Source organism: Lygodium microphyllum, chromosome 18 (assembly GCF_053477565.2).
Source record: "Lygodium microphyllum isolate KBCC chromosome 18, Lygodium_microphyllum_v1.1.10, whole genome shotgun sequence".
NCBI classification, from domain to species: Eukaryota; Viridiplantae; Streptophyta; class Polypodiopsida; order Schizaeales; family Lygodiaceae; genus Lygodium; species Lygodium microphyllum.
Window position 1 is genome coordinate 78,690,459 of NC_141152.1, and position 9,637 is coordinate 78,700,095.

Consider the following 9,637-nt stretch of genomic DNA (forward strand, 5'->3'; position numbering starts at 1 on the left):
TCTCTTCTCTCTCCCTCTCCTTCTTTTCTCCCTCACACATCAGGCACGACGAGCAGAGGAGGGTGTCGCCGCCTGCTGTCACCGGGGGGGGGGGGGGGGGGGGGGGGGAAGTGGGTTGAGTCGTAAGCCTGGGTGGTGGCTCAGTTGGCTAGCGCGTAGGTCCAAGGGCTGCCATTGCAGCATGAGAACTTCAATCGGAAGGCCCCAGGGGGGGGTGTAGCTACCGCACAAGCGAGGAGGGGGGAGGAGTCGTCTATCGGCCCCGCAGGGCTAATGCTACTATTGGAGGAGGTGGCGACGCAGGGAAAGGGGAGGGCGCTCTCTCTCTGTGTATCCAAGGGAGGGGAGGTGCCTCCCCTTATATAGGAGGGGGAGGAGGTGGGTGGCATGGCCAACCCTCCCACCTGGGGGTTGCGTATCCCCCCCATCACCACCACTCCCTCTCTCTCTCTCCCCGACGTGCTGTCGGCAGGGAGAGAGGGGGGAGTAAAAATTTTTGAACTGTTGATTTTTTTTTTTGAAATTAAAAAGGGGGGTGTTCCTATGGGGGAGAAAACATGGGAAATGTTACATCCTCTCCCCCTTAGAGGAATCGAGATTTTCTCATCTCGAGAGGACCTAGGGGTATTGCTGGTTGATGAGAGTATCTGTATCCACCCAGGTGGCATCCTCTTCGAGATAATCTTTCCATTGGATGAGGTACTCTCTCAAGGTCCTTGACCTCAAATGCCTCTCCTTGACATCTAGGACTCTATCAGGCCATAGCTCAAAGACTCCTTGGCTAGGCATTACAATTTTCTGATCATCAAGTACATGATTCGGATTAGGTAGATATTTTTTCAATAGGCTAATGTGGAATACATTATGAGCCTTTAGGGTTGTGGGTAGTTGTAGTCTGTAAGCATTAGGTCCTAGGCACTTAGTGATCCTATAAGGTCCACAATACCTTGGACTTAGCTTCTTGTACTCTCCCAAGGACAGTGAGCTCTTTTTAGGGTGTACACGGTTGAAGACCATATCACCTTCATCGAAGGATCTGTCTTTCCGTTTCAAGTCCGTGTAAGCCTTCTGTCTATCCTTGGCAGCTTGGATGTCTTGTCTTATTGACTTGATTTGATCATCCATGTCTTCCATCATCTGCCTTGAAGCTTCTACCCTCAAAGTTGGATCCGAGAAGCTCAAAGGGGTACGACAGTTATGCCCATACAATGCTTGGAAAGGGGTCATCTGAATACTCTATTGGTAGGAAGCATTGTAGGCAAACTCAACTAGTGGCAAATATTGAATCCACTTTTTGGGTTCACGACAGTAGTATGCCCTAAGTATATCTTCAATGACTTGGTTGACTCATTCTGTTTGACCATCAGTTTGGGGATGGTAAGCTGTACTGAAACAGAGTTGAGTCCCAATGGCCTCAAAGATAGCCCTCCAGAAGTGTGATGTGAAGAGAGATTCATGATCACTAATGATTCTTCTGGGTAACCCATGCAATTTGAATATTTCCTTGATGAATAATCTTACGATGTCTGAAGCTTTATAGTTTGTCTTGACAGGGATGAGATGTGCGACCTTGATGAGCATATCTACTACAGCCATAATAGAGTTGTATCCTCCCTGAACTTGGGCTAGGCCAACAACGAAGTCCATACTAATGAATTCCTATTTCATTTGGGAAATGTCAAGTGGTTGCAAATTTCCCAGCATTTTGACATGTTTTGCCTTAATGCGTTGACAAGATAAACATTCCGTGACATATTGGAGAATGTCACCCTTGAGCCTATCCCAATAATAGCTCTTCCTAACTTCATTAAGGGTCTTGGCATAGCCAAGATGTCTTGAGAAAGGGGAGTCATGGGCTTCCCAAAGTATCTTCTGCTTGAGGGTTTGGCTTGCAGGGATACATAATCTTGTCCTAAAGTAGACAAGTCCACAACTGACAGAGAATTCCTGATACTTCATCTTTAGCTTCAAGTCTTGATCCTTGATGGGGATCTCCCTTAGCAATTTCTAATAGACGGGGTCATGACATGCCTCTTCTTTAGCTAGCTCAAGAATTGGGTTGTTTGGCATTGATACCTTTGTGGCTAGAGATCTTGCTGTTGATGGATCTTGCAAAATAAGAGAGTTTAGAAATGCCTTGCGGACTGAGTGCATCAGCAACTACGTTCTCTTTTCTAGGCATGTATTTGATTTCAAAGTCATATTCTTCCAGCACTTTGATCCATCGACGTTGCCTCATATTGAGCTCATTTTGGGTGAAGATCCATTTAAGACTCTTGTGGTTCGTCACTAGGGAAAATTTGTTACCTAGCAAGTAATGCCTCCAAAGTTTAAGAGCATGGATGACAGCCAACAACTCCAGATCGTGGGTAGCATAATTCCTTTCATGGCTCTTCAATTTCTTTGAAAAATATGCTACCGGATGACCTTCTTGCATAAGCACACATCCTAAAGCAAGTGCGCTAGCATCAATTACCACTTCAAACTCCTTACTAAGATCACGAAGTTTCAGGATGGGTGATGATACTAAGCTTTGCTTTAGTTTGTCAAAGCTGGTATGTTCGACAGGTGACCATATAATTGCTACTTGCTTCTTTAGTAGATCAGTCAGAGGTGCTACAATCAAAGCATAATCTTTGATGAAAATCTTGTACCATCCTGTCAATCCAAGAAAGCTACGTATTTCTTTGAGAGAAGTTGGTGTTGGCCATTCCAGAACGTCTCTGACTTTAGCTGAATCTACTAAAATTCCTTCCACTGATATAATAAATCCCAGATATTCAATCTGTCACTTGAAAAAGGCACACTTCTTCTTTTTGGCATAAAGCTTATGTGCTCTCATTGTTTAAGAACAATGCAAAGCTGGGATTCATGATCTTTTTTCTGTTTAGAGTAGACTAGGGTATGCTCAAAGAAGACGAGTATGAAGTCATCAAGATAGGGCCTAAAGATATCCTGCATTAACCTATTGAAGGTAGCAAGAGCATTTGTTAGTCCGAATGACATCACTAGGAATTCAAAGTGTCCATACCTTGTGCTAAATGCAGTCTTCGCAATATCTTCTTCCTTGATCCTTATCTGATAATATCCAGATTTGAGATCTATCTTAGAGAAGATCTTCACTCCTTGAAGACGGTCAAGTAATTCATCTATTCTTGGAATGGGGTATTTATTTTTTATGGTTGATTGATTCAACCCTTTGTAGTCAATGCATAGACGAAGCGTTCCATCTTTCTTCTTTTGGAACAACAATGGAGCTCCCCATGGTGAACTGCTAGGATGGATGTAGCCTTGGTGAACTGCTAGGACGGATGTAGCCTTGGTCTAACAATTGCTAGAGTTGCTCTTTCAGTTCGATAGCTTCCGGGATGGACATCCTATAGGGCCTCTTTGTGATTGGTGCAGCTCTTAGCGCCATCTTGATTTCGTGGTCAACTTCCCTTTGAGGAGGAAGTTCTGTCAGATCTTCAGGAAATATGTCTGCGTATTCCTTTAACCATGAAGGTTTTTCCCTAGATTCCTGATTCTGATCTAGTTTATTTAGTTTAATAAGATAGACAGGTAGGCCCTTTCTAACTCCTTTTATTATCTGTATTGCTTTTGCCAGCTGTATTTTTGGCTTACCAGCCTCTCCTTGAGTTGTAACTAGTTCCCCTTCAAAATTTCTGAAGGAGACTTGGCCCTTTCCACAGTGGACGTGGGCATCATTGGGTATTAGCCGAGTAAACATTCGTGGACACCTAGGTTCATTACCATAAATCTCATTGAAGTTGGCTTCCCACCCAGTAGGAATTTCACCTAGATTCATTACCCTAAATCTCATTGAAGTTGGCTTCCCACCCAGTAGGAATTTCACCTTAGCAGTTTGCCTAGTACAAGAGACCTCACGACCATTTGCCAATTCCACAAGTAAAGTAGGTGCGTCTATTGTGGCTATCCCTAACCTTTTTGCACAGATCGTTGAAATGAAGGATTGTGTACTGCCACAATTGATTAGGGTTTTGAAGCTTTTACCTTCATTATCTGATGGAGTTTGAATCACCGAGAATTGGCGATTCGGACCCTTCTTGTGCAGAGCGGCATGAACCGTTGCCCTCTCAATGTCAGCATCCATGGATGGATCTTCTTCATCGCCTAGCTCCTTGTTGGAAACGCTGGAGGCTCTCCCTCTGGCCATGATGGTGGTTCCTTGGCCATGGGCAACTCCTTGGAATTGCCCTTGGCGAAGTCCTTTGCTAAGCTTGGGACACTACCTCTTGAAGTGTTCGAGCTCATTACAATGGAAGCAACATAGATTGCAATCATTACCTTGTGTAGAGACAAAGTTGTTGACAGCATTGGCCCTAGCTTTCTTCATTTGGCCATGATTCTGACCCTGTGCTCTCTTGGTCTGAGCCCTAGACATACCCTTGTTCTGATCTCTGTAAGGCCAAGTCCTATTGTTCTGATCTCTGTAAGGCCAAATCCTATTGTTCCTTGGTTTGTCTGCACCTCCTGTATTATTGGAGCAGCTTGAATGAGTGTGTCTTGTAGGTCCGTTGGATGCATGGATTCCAATCGGGTGTTTATGGGTGGATTCAACCTAGCACAAAACTTTGACACCTGTTGTGTCATATCCATTGGAGGTGCGTACTTTAAGAGAGAAACGAACTTTGAATAATATGCATCAAGGGATAGTCCAAGCTGCTTCAATTCATAGAATTCATTCATCTTCTGTGTGCAGTAGGCAAGCGGCAGATACCTCCCTCTCACAGCTTCCTTAAGCTTCTCCCAAGTGATTGTACCTTCCGAGATCACTTGGTCTCTACACCACTGTTTCCACCAAAGTCTTGCTTCACCTATAATCTTAAGTTTGGCGAGCATGGCTTGGTTAGCAAGTGCAGTTCTTGCTGCCTCAAAGTAGTCCTCCATGGACTCAATCTAGACCTCAACATCGGCTTGAATAGTCCTTCCCTTGCCATCAAACTCGGGTGGCTTAATTTGTTTGAGAATGAACTTCTTCTCTTGAATCACAGCTGAACTTGGTGCAAGAGTCGGACTTGGAACCTGCGCTTGGGGTTGCGTCTAGACAATAAGATTCTTTATGTTAAAAACTCATCAAACGTTTTCCATATTACGTTAATACGACTAGCATAGCTTTTAGTCAAGTGATTTAATCACGGGTTCCTTGACGCAACTTAGGCACTACACAAAAACAATGTCAAGCAAGTTCCTTTTTCTCCAATATATGCTCTTTATTTATCAAACTCCTGTCTCGAGATCCTATCTCGAGTCATGTCGGCCTCTTGTGCGGGACCCGGAGGCAAGGAATTTACAGCCAGAGCCTCCCTTGGCACCCAAGCGTCCTCCCGCTCCAAGAAGCACCCACGGAGAGACCTCTCACGGGGGTTAGGTCCATATACCCGGCGCGGCTAACAACCCCCTTCAATAGGGACAGGCAGACAGTCGGAGGTAACTGTTCCTGCCTCTCCCTCCAGGCTTTCAACCTGAAGCATTAAGTGTTTTCCTTGAATTAGTTCCTTGAGCAAAGATATTAAATAATATACTTTAGTACAAGTACAAAAATTTCGGAGGTCGTTTGTATGATCTGCTAAGGTGTGACTCCTTTTTTTCCCGAGTGCTCCCAACATCCGATCCTGAGTCTTTTTCTCGGATGCTCCCAGCATCCTATCCTAGATCGTTCACAACTTGGTGAGATCCCAATAATCTCAAACAAGATTACGCAAGCAAATGTAAGTTAACTTATTTTGAGTTGCTCTTCCCTTGGATTCTTCCTTATGGTATCTTAACCTAACCCAAGCATTAATTGGACAATCAAGGCAACGAGCATGCCTTTACTCGCAACCCAACCAAAGGTCTTTTATTATTCTAGTTCTAACCAAGTTCAATTATTACACTTGGCAACACAAGACCCTTCATTTGGGCCTTCAAGGTATAGTCTTGATGCATGCGTTTCCTCCATTTCTCTTAGTGCGGTTCTATACAGAATTTTCCAATCAATCGTATCCATCATACACATGGTGCGCTTAGTAAAGTTGAACATCCTAAACGACCTTCATCTCTCTTCATTCTTGGCAACGAGTACTTATTCCTAATGCACCAGATCACATGTGACTTGTGTATATGGAAGTCTAGGTTTTTGACCAACGGTGCAAGTGTATCTCATGAACGAAAACTAACATTTCATGTGTTTCTTTTAATCATGATTGCGAAACATGAATTCTAAATGACTATTCATGCACTGAACTAGTTAAAAAGCTAACATTTTATGTGAAGTAAGGCAATAACCTCATCATTTTATGTGCGTAAAAGCTATCATGCATATAAACTTATGCGAATTCATTCTCTACCATTTCACATATGCAACCTAGCACTTATAGTAACAAAAACCCTAAGACTCATTCTTGTTCCATGCACGTAGCTAACCCTTTCATCTCTTCCACGAGAAATAATACATAATTAGTTATAATGCTTAAAGAACCTGGGTTTGATTCGTGTTCGTCGGGGCGTTTATTGCGTTGGTCGCGCCGCTCGCCTCTCCCACATTACCGATACCAACGGTAGCATTGGCACCTACGCTTCCCACGATTTTCTTCTTGGGTGTGATTTCTACTTGTGGATTTGGGAAGTTCGGTCCTTAGCAGCCTTCAGGATGATCGGTTCGGGAGGGAAAGGTCGCGGGAAGGGAATCCTTTGTCAATGAGGGTGGGTAACTTGTCTCCAACTCTCTTCCTTTCTCTTTCTCCTTCTCTCTCTCTCCCTCTCTTCTTCCTCTTCCCTTCTCTTTCTTTCCCTCTCCTTCCTCTTCTTCTTCTTTTTCTACTTCTCTCTCTCCTTCTCTTCTCTCCTTCTTCTTCTCTTCTCTCTCCCACTCCTTCTCTCCCACTCCTTCTCTCCTTCTCCTTCTCTCCCTCTTCTTCTCTTCTCTCTCCCTCTCCTTCTTCTTCTCTCTCCTCACTCCTTCTCCTTATCTCCCTCTTCTTCTCTCTCCTCACTCCTTCTTCTCTCCTTCTCCTTCTCTCCCTCTTCTTCTCTTCTCTCTCCCTCTTCTTCTCTTCTCTCTCCCTCTCCTTCTTTTCTCCCTCACACGTCAGGCGCGCAGTTAAAGGGTAGAGGAGGGTGTCACCGCTTGCTGTCACGGGGGGGGGGGGGGGGGGGGGAGTGGGCTGAGTCGTAAGCGTGGGTGGTGGTGTAGTTGGCTAGCGCGTAGGTCCAAGGGCTACCGTTGCAGCAGGAGAACATCAATCGGAAGGCCCCAGGGGGGGTGGTGCAGCTGCCGCACAAGCAAGGAGGGGGGAGGAGTCATCTATCGGCTGCAGGGTTGATGCTGCTGCTGGAGGAGGTGGCGACGCAGGGAAAGGGGGGGCGCTCACTCTCTATGTAGCCGAGGTAGGGGAGGTACCTCCCCTTATATAGGAGGGGGAGGAGGTGGGTGGCATGGCCAACCCTCCCACCTGGGGGTTGCATGCCCCCCATCACCACCACTCCCACTCTCTCTCTCTCCTCAACGTGATGTAGGCGGGGAGAGAGGGGGAGTAAAAAAAATTTAACTGTTGGTAATATTTATTTATTTTAATTAAAAAGGGGGGTGTTCCTATGGGGGAGAAAAGACGGGAAATGTTACAAAGAATTATCTATTGGGCTAAGAGATTTCCATAATCTTTACTATATCGTCTAATCTCCCCTCAAGAATGAATATGCTTAGTCAAGTATGGGAGTTTTGGTTTTATTTTGCAAGGGAAGTGATGGAAAATAACATTAATAGTAGTCAAAGCATATCTAAAAAGGGTCACATTACAACTAATCAAATCTGAGAATGGCTAATGCTACACTTGGTCCATAAGAGTTGGTTTCTAATTCAAATTTCTATTACCATTAGAACCAATACTTAACCATCCATCACTCAGTAGTTAGGTACACCATCCCATCCACCATTAGGTACACCCATCCATATATACCAATTATTGGGATTGGGATCTCCCACTTTCCTTGACACTCTTATCTTAGTTATCTAAGAATTTTATGCTACCACATTGTGAGACATATAGGCAATGCCAACTCATGTGGAGCTTAACATCTTAGGCACACACACCCCACCCCCACAATCCCCCCTTCCCCCCTAAGTTGAGCATGAGCTTATGTGCTCTAAGCATAGTCCTAAACGATAGAGCTTCTCAACTCCAAAGGCCCTGATGTGTCTACAACAACCCAATCTCTATACTAATGTAAACCATGCCAATATCACCTTCTAGGAATCCATTCTTGAATGAAATGGTAATGTACCTCTATATGTTTGGTTTGTGCATTATACACTATGTTCTTGGCCAACTAAATGTTATTAAGGTTACTATAAGAGATAATAACCTTCTTTTCCATGTACAATTGTAAATCACCAAGTCGCTTGCATAGATAAGCTACCTCATATGCTACAATTGCAAAACCCCTATACTCTTTCTATATTACTAAATAGTGAAATTTTAGGTTGTTTCTTGCTACTCAAAGTAACAACAACACTCACAAAGGAAAACATAAAACTTCTGGTATACTTCATATTTGAAATACTACCAACCTAATCTCCATGCAACCATGCAAGTCCAATGGTACACCTGTAGCACAGAATAAGGTATAGTCAACTATAGACCTAACATAATACACTGTGCACTCCACTGCATCCAAATGTGGCTTCTATAGAAGCTGCATATGCACACTCTCTGAATTGATTATATAGTCTAGGTATGCCCTAGTAATCATCAGATAAATAAGACATCCTAATGATATCCTCAATCACATCATCCTCATGTGTACTAAGCTTAGCATTGATAACCAATGGAATTGAATTTGGCTTACAATCAGGCATGTTATACTTTGATATCCAAGACTTGCTTCAACAATATAAAGTGAATATTAGGAAGGTCAAGCAACACATGAAGCTCTATGCTGATGAGAAACAACAATCCCTTGAGGTGTTAGAATGTAACTTCCTCTAGTTGGATAGAATCCAAGCTAAAATCATGTTAGGGGAATGAAGTATGATTAAGTAATGGTTTTAATGGTAGTAGAAGTTTGAATTATGAACCAAATCTTATGGACCAAGTGCAGCATTAGCCACTCTCAGATTTGATTAATTGTACAATGACCCTTTTTATATAGGTTTTGACTACTATTAGGGTGATTGTTCATCACTTTCCTTGCAAAATAAAACCAAAACTCCCATGCTTGAATAAGCCTATTTCTTCTTGAGGAAAGATTAGACAATATGGTAAAGATTACGAAAGACTTTTAGCCCAATCACAAGGCATTTTGGGCTTTGAAACTCAAAAAGTAACCCGTGTGTGTGTGTGTGTGTGTGTGTGTGTGTGTGTGTGTGTGTGTGTGTGTGTGTGTGTGTGTGTGACGCACACACACTTCAAATTTATCCAAAAATGCTCAATAATAAGGTATTTTCACGATGTTTGACCAATTTTCTAAACTCTTTGCCTTTGATTAATAAAACATGTATACCTATTTATCCCTAGGCTAAAAAACTTAGGATTGCTTTTGTCATTTATGTTAGACTATCAATGGGAGTTGGTTTTGACTTGGTCTTGTGGAAGGGGAGCATCACTCATGTGTGCTACCTTGTGTCCAACTCTAGTAC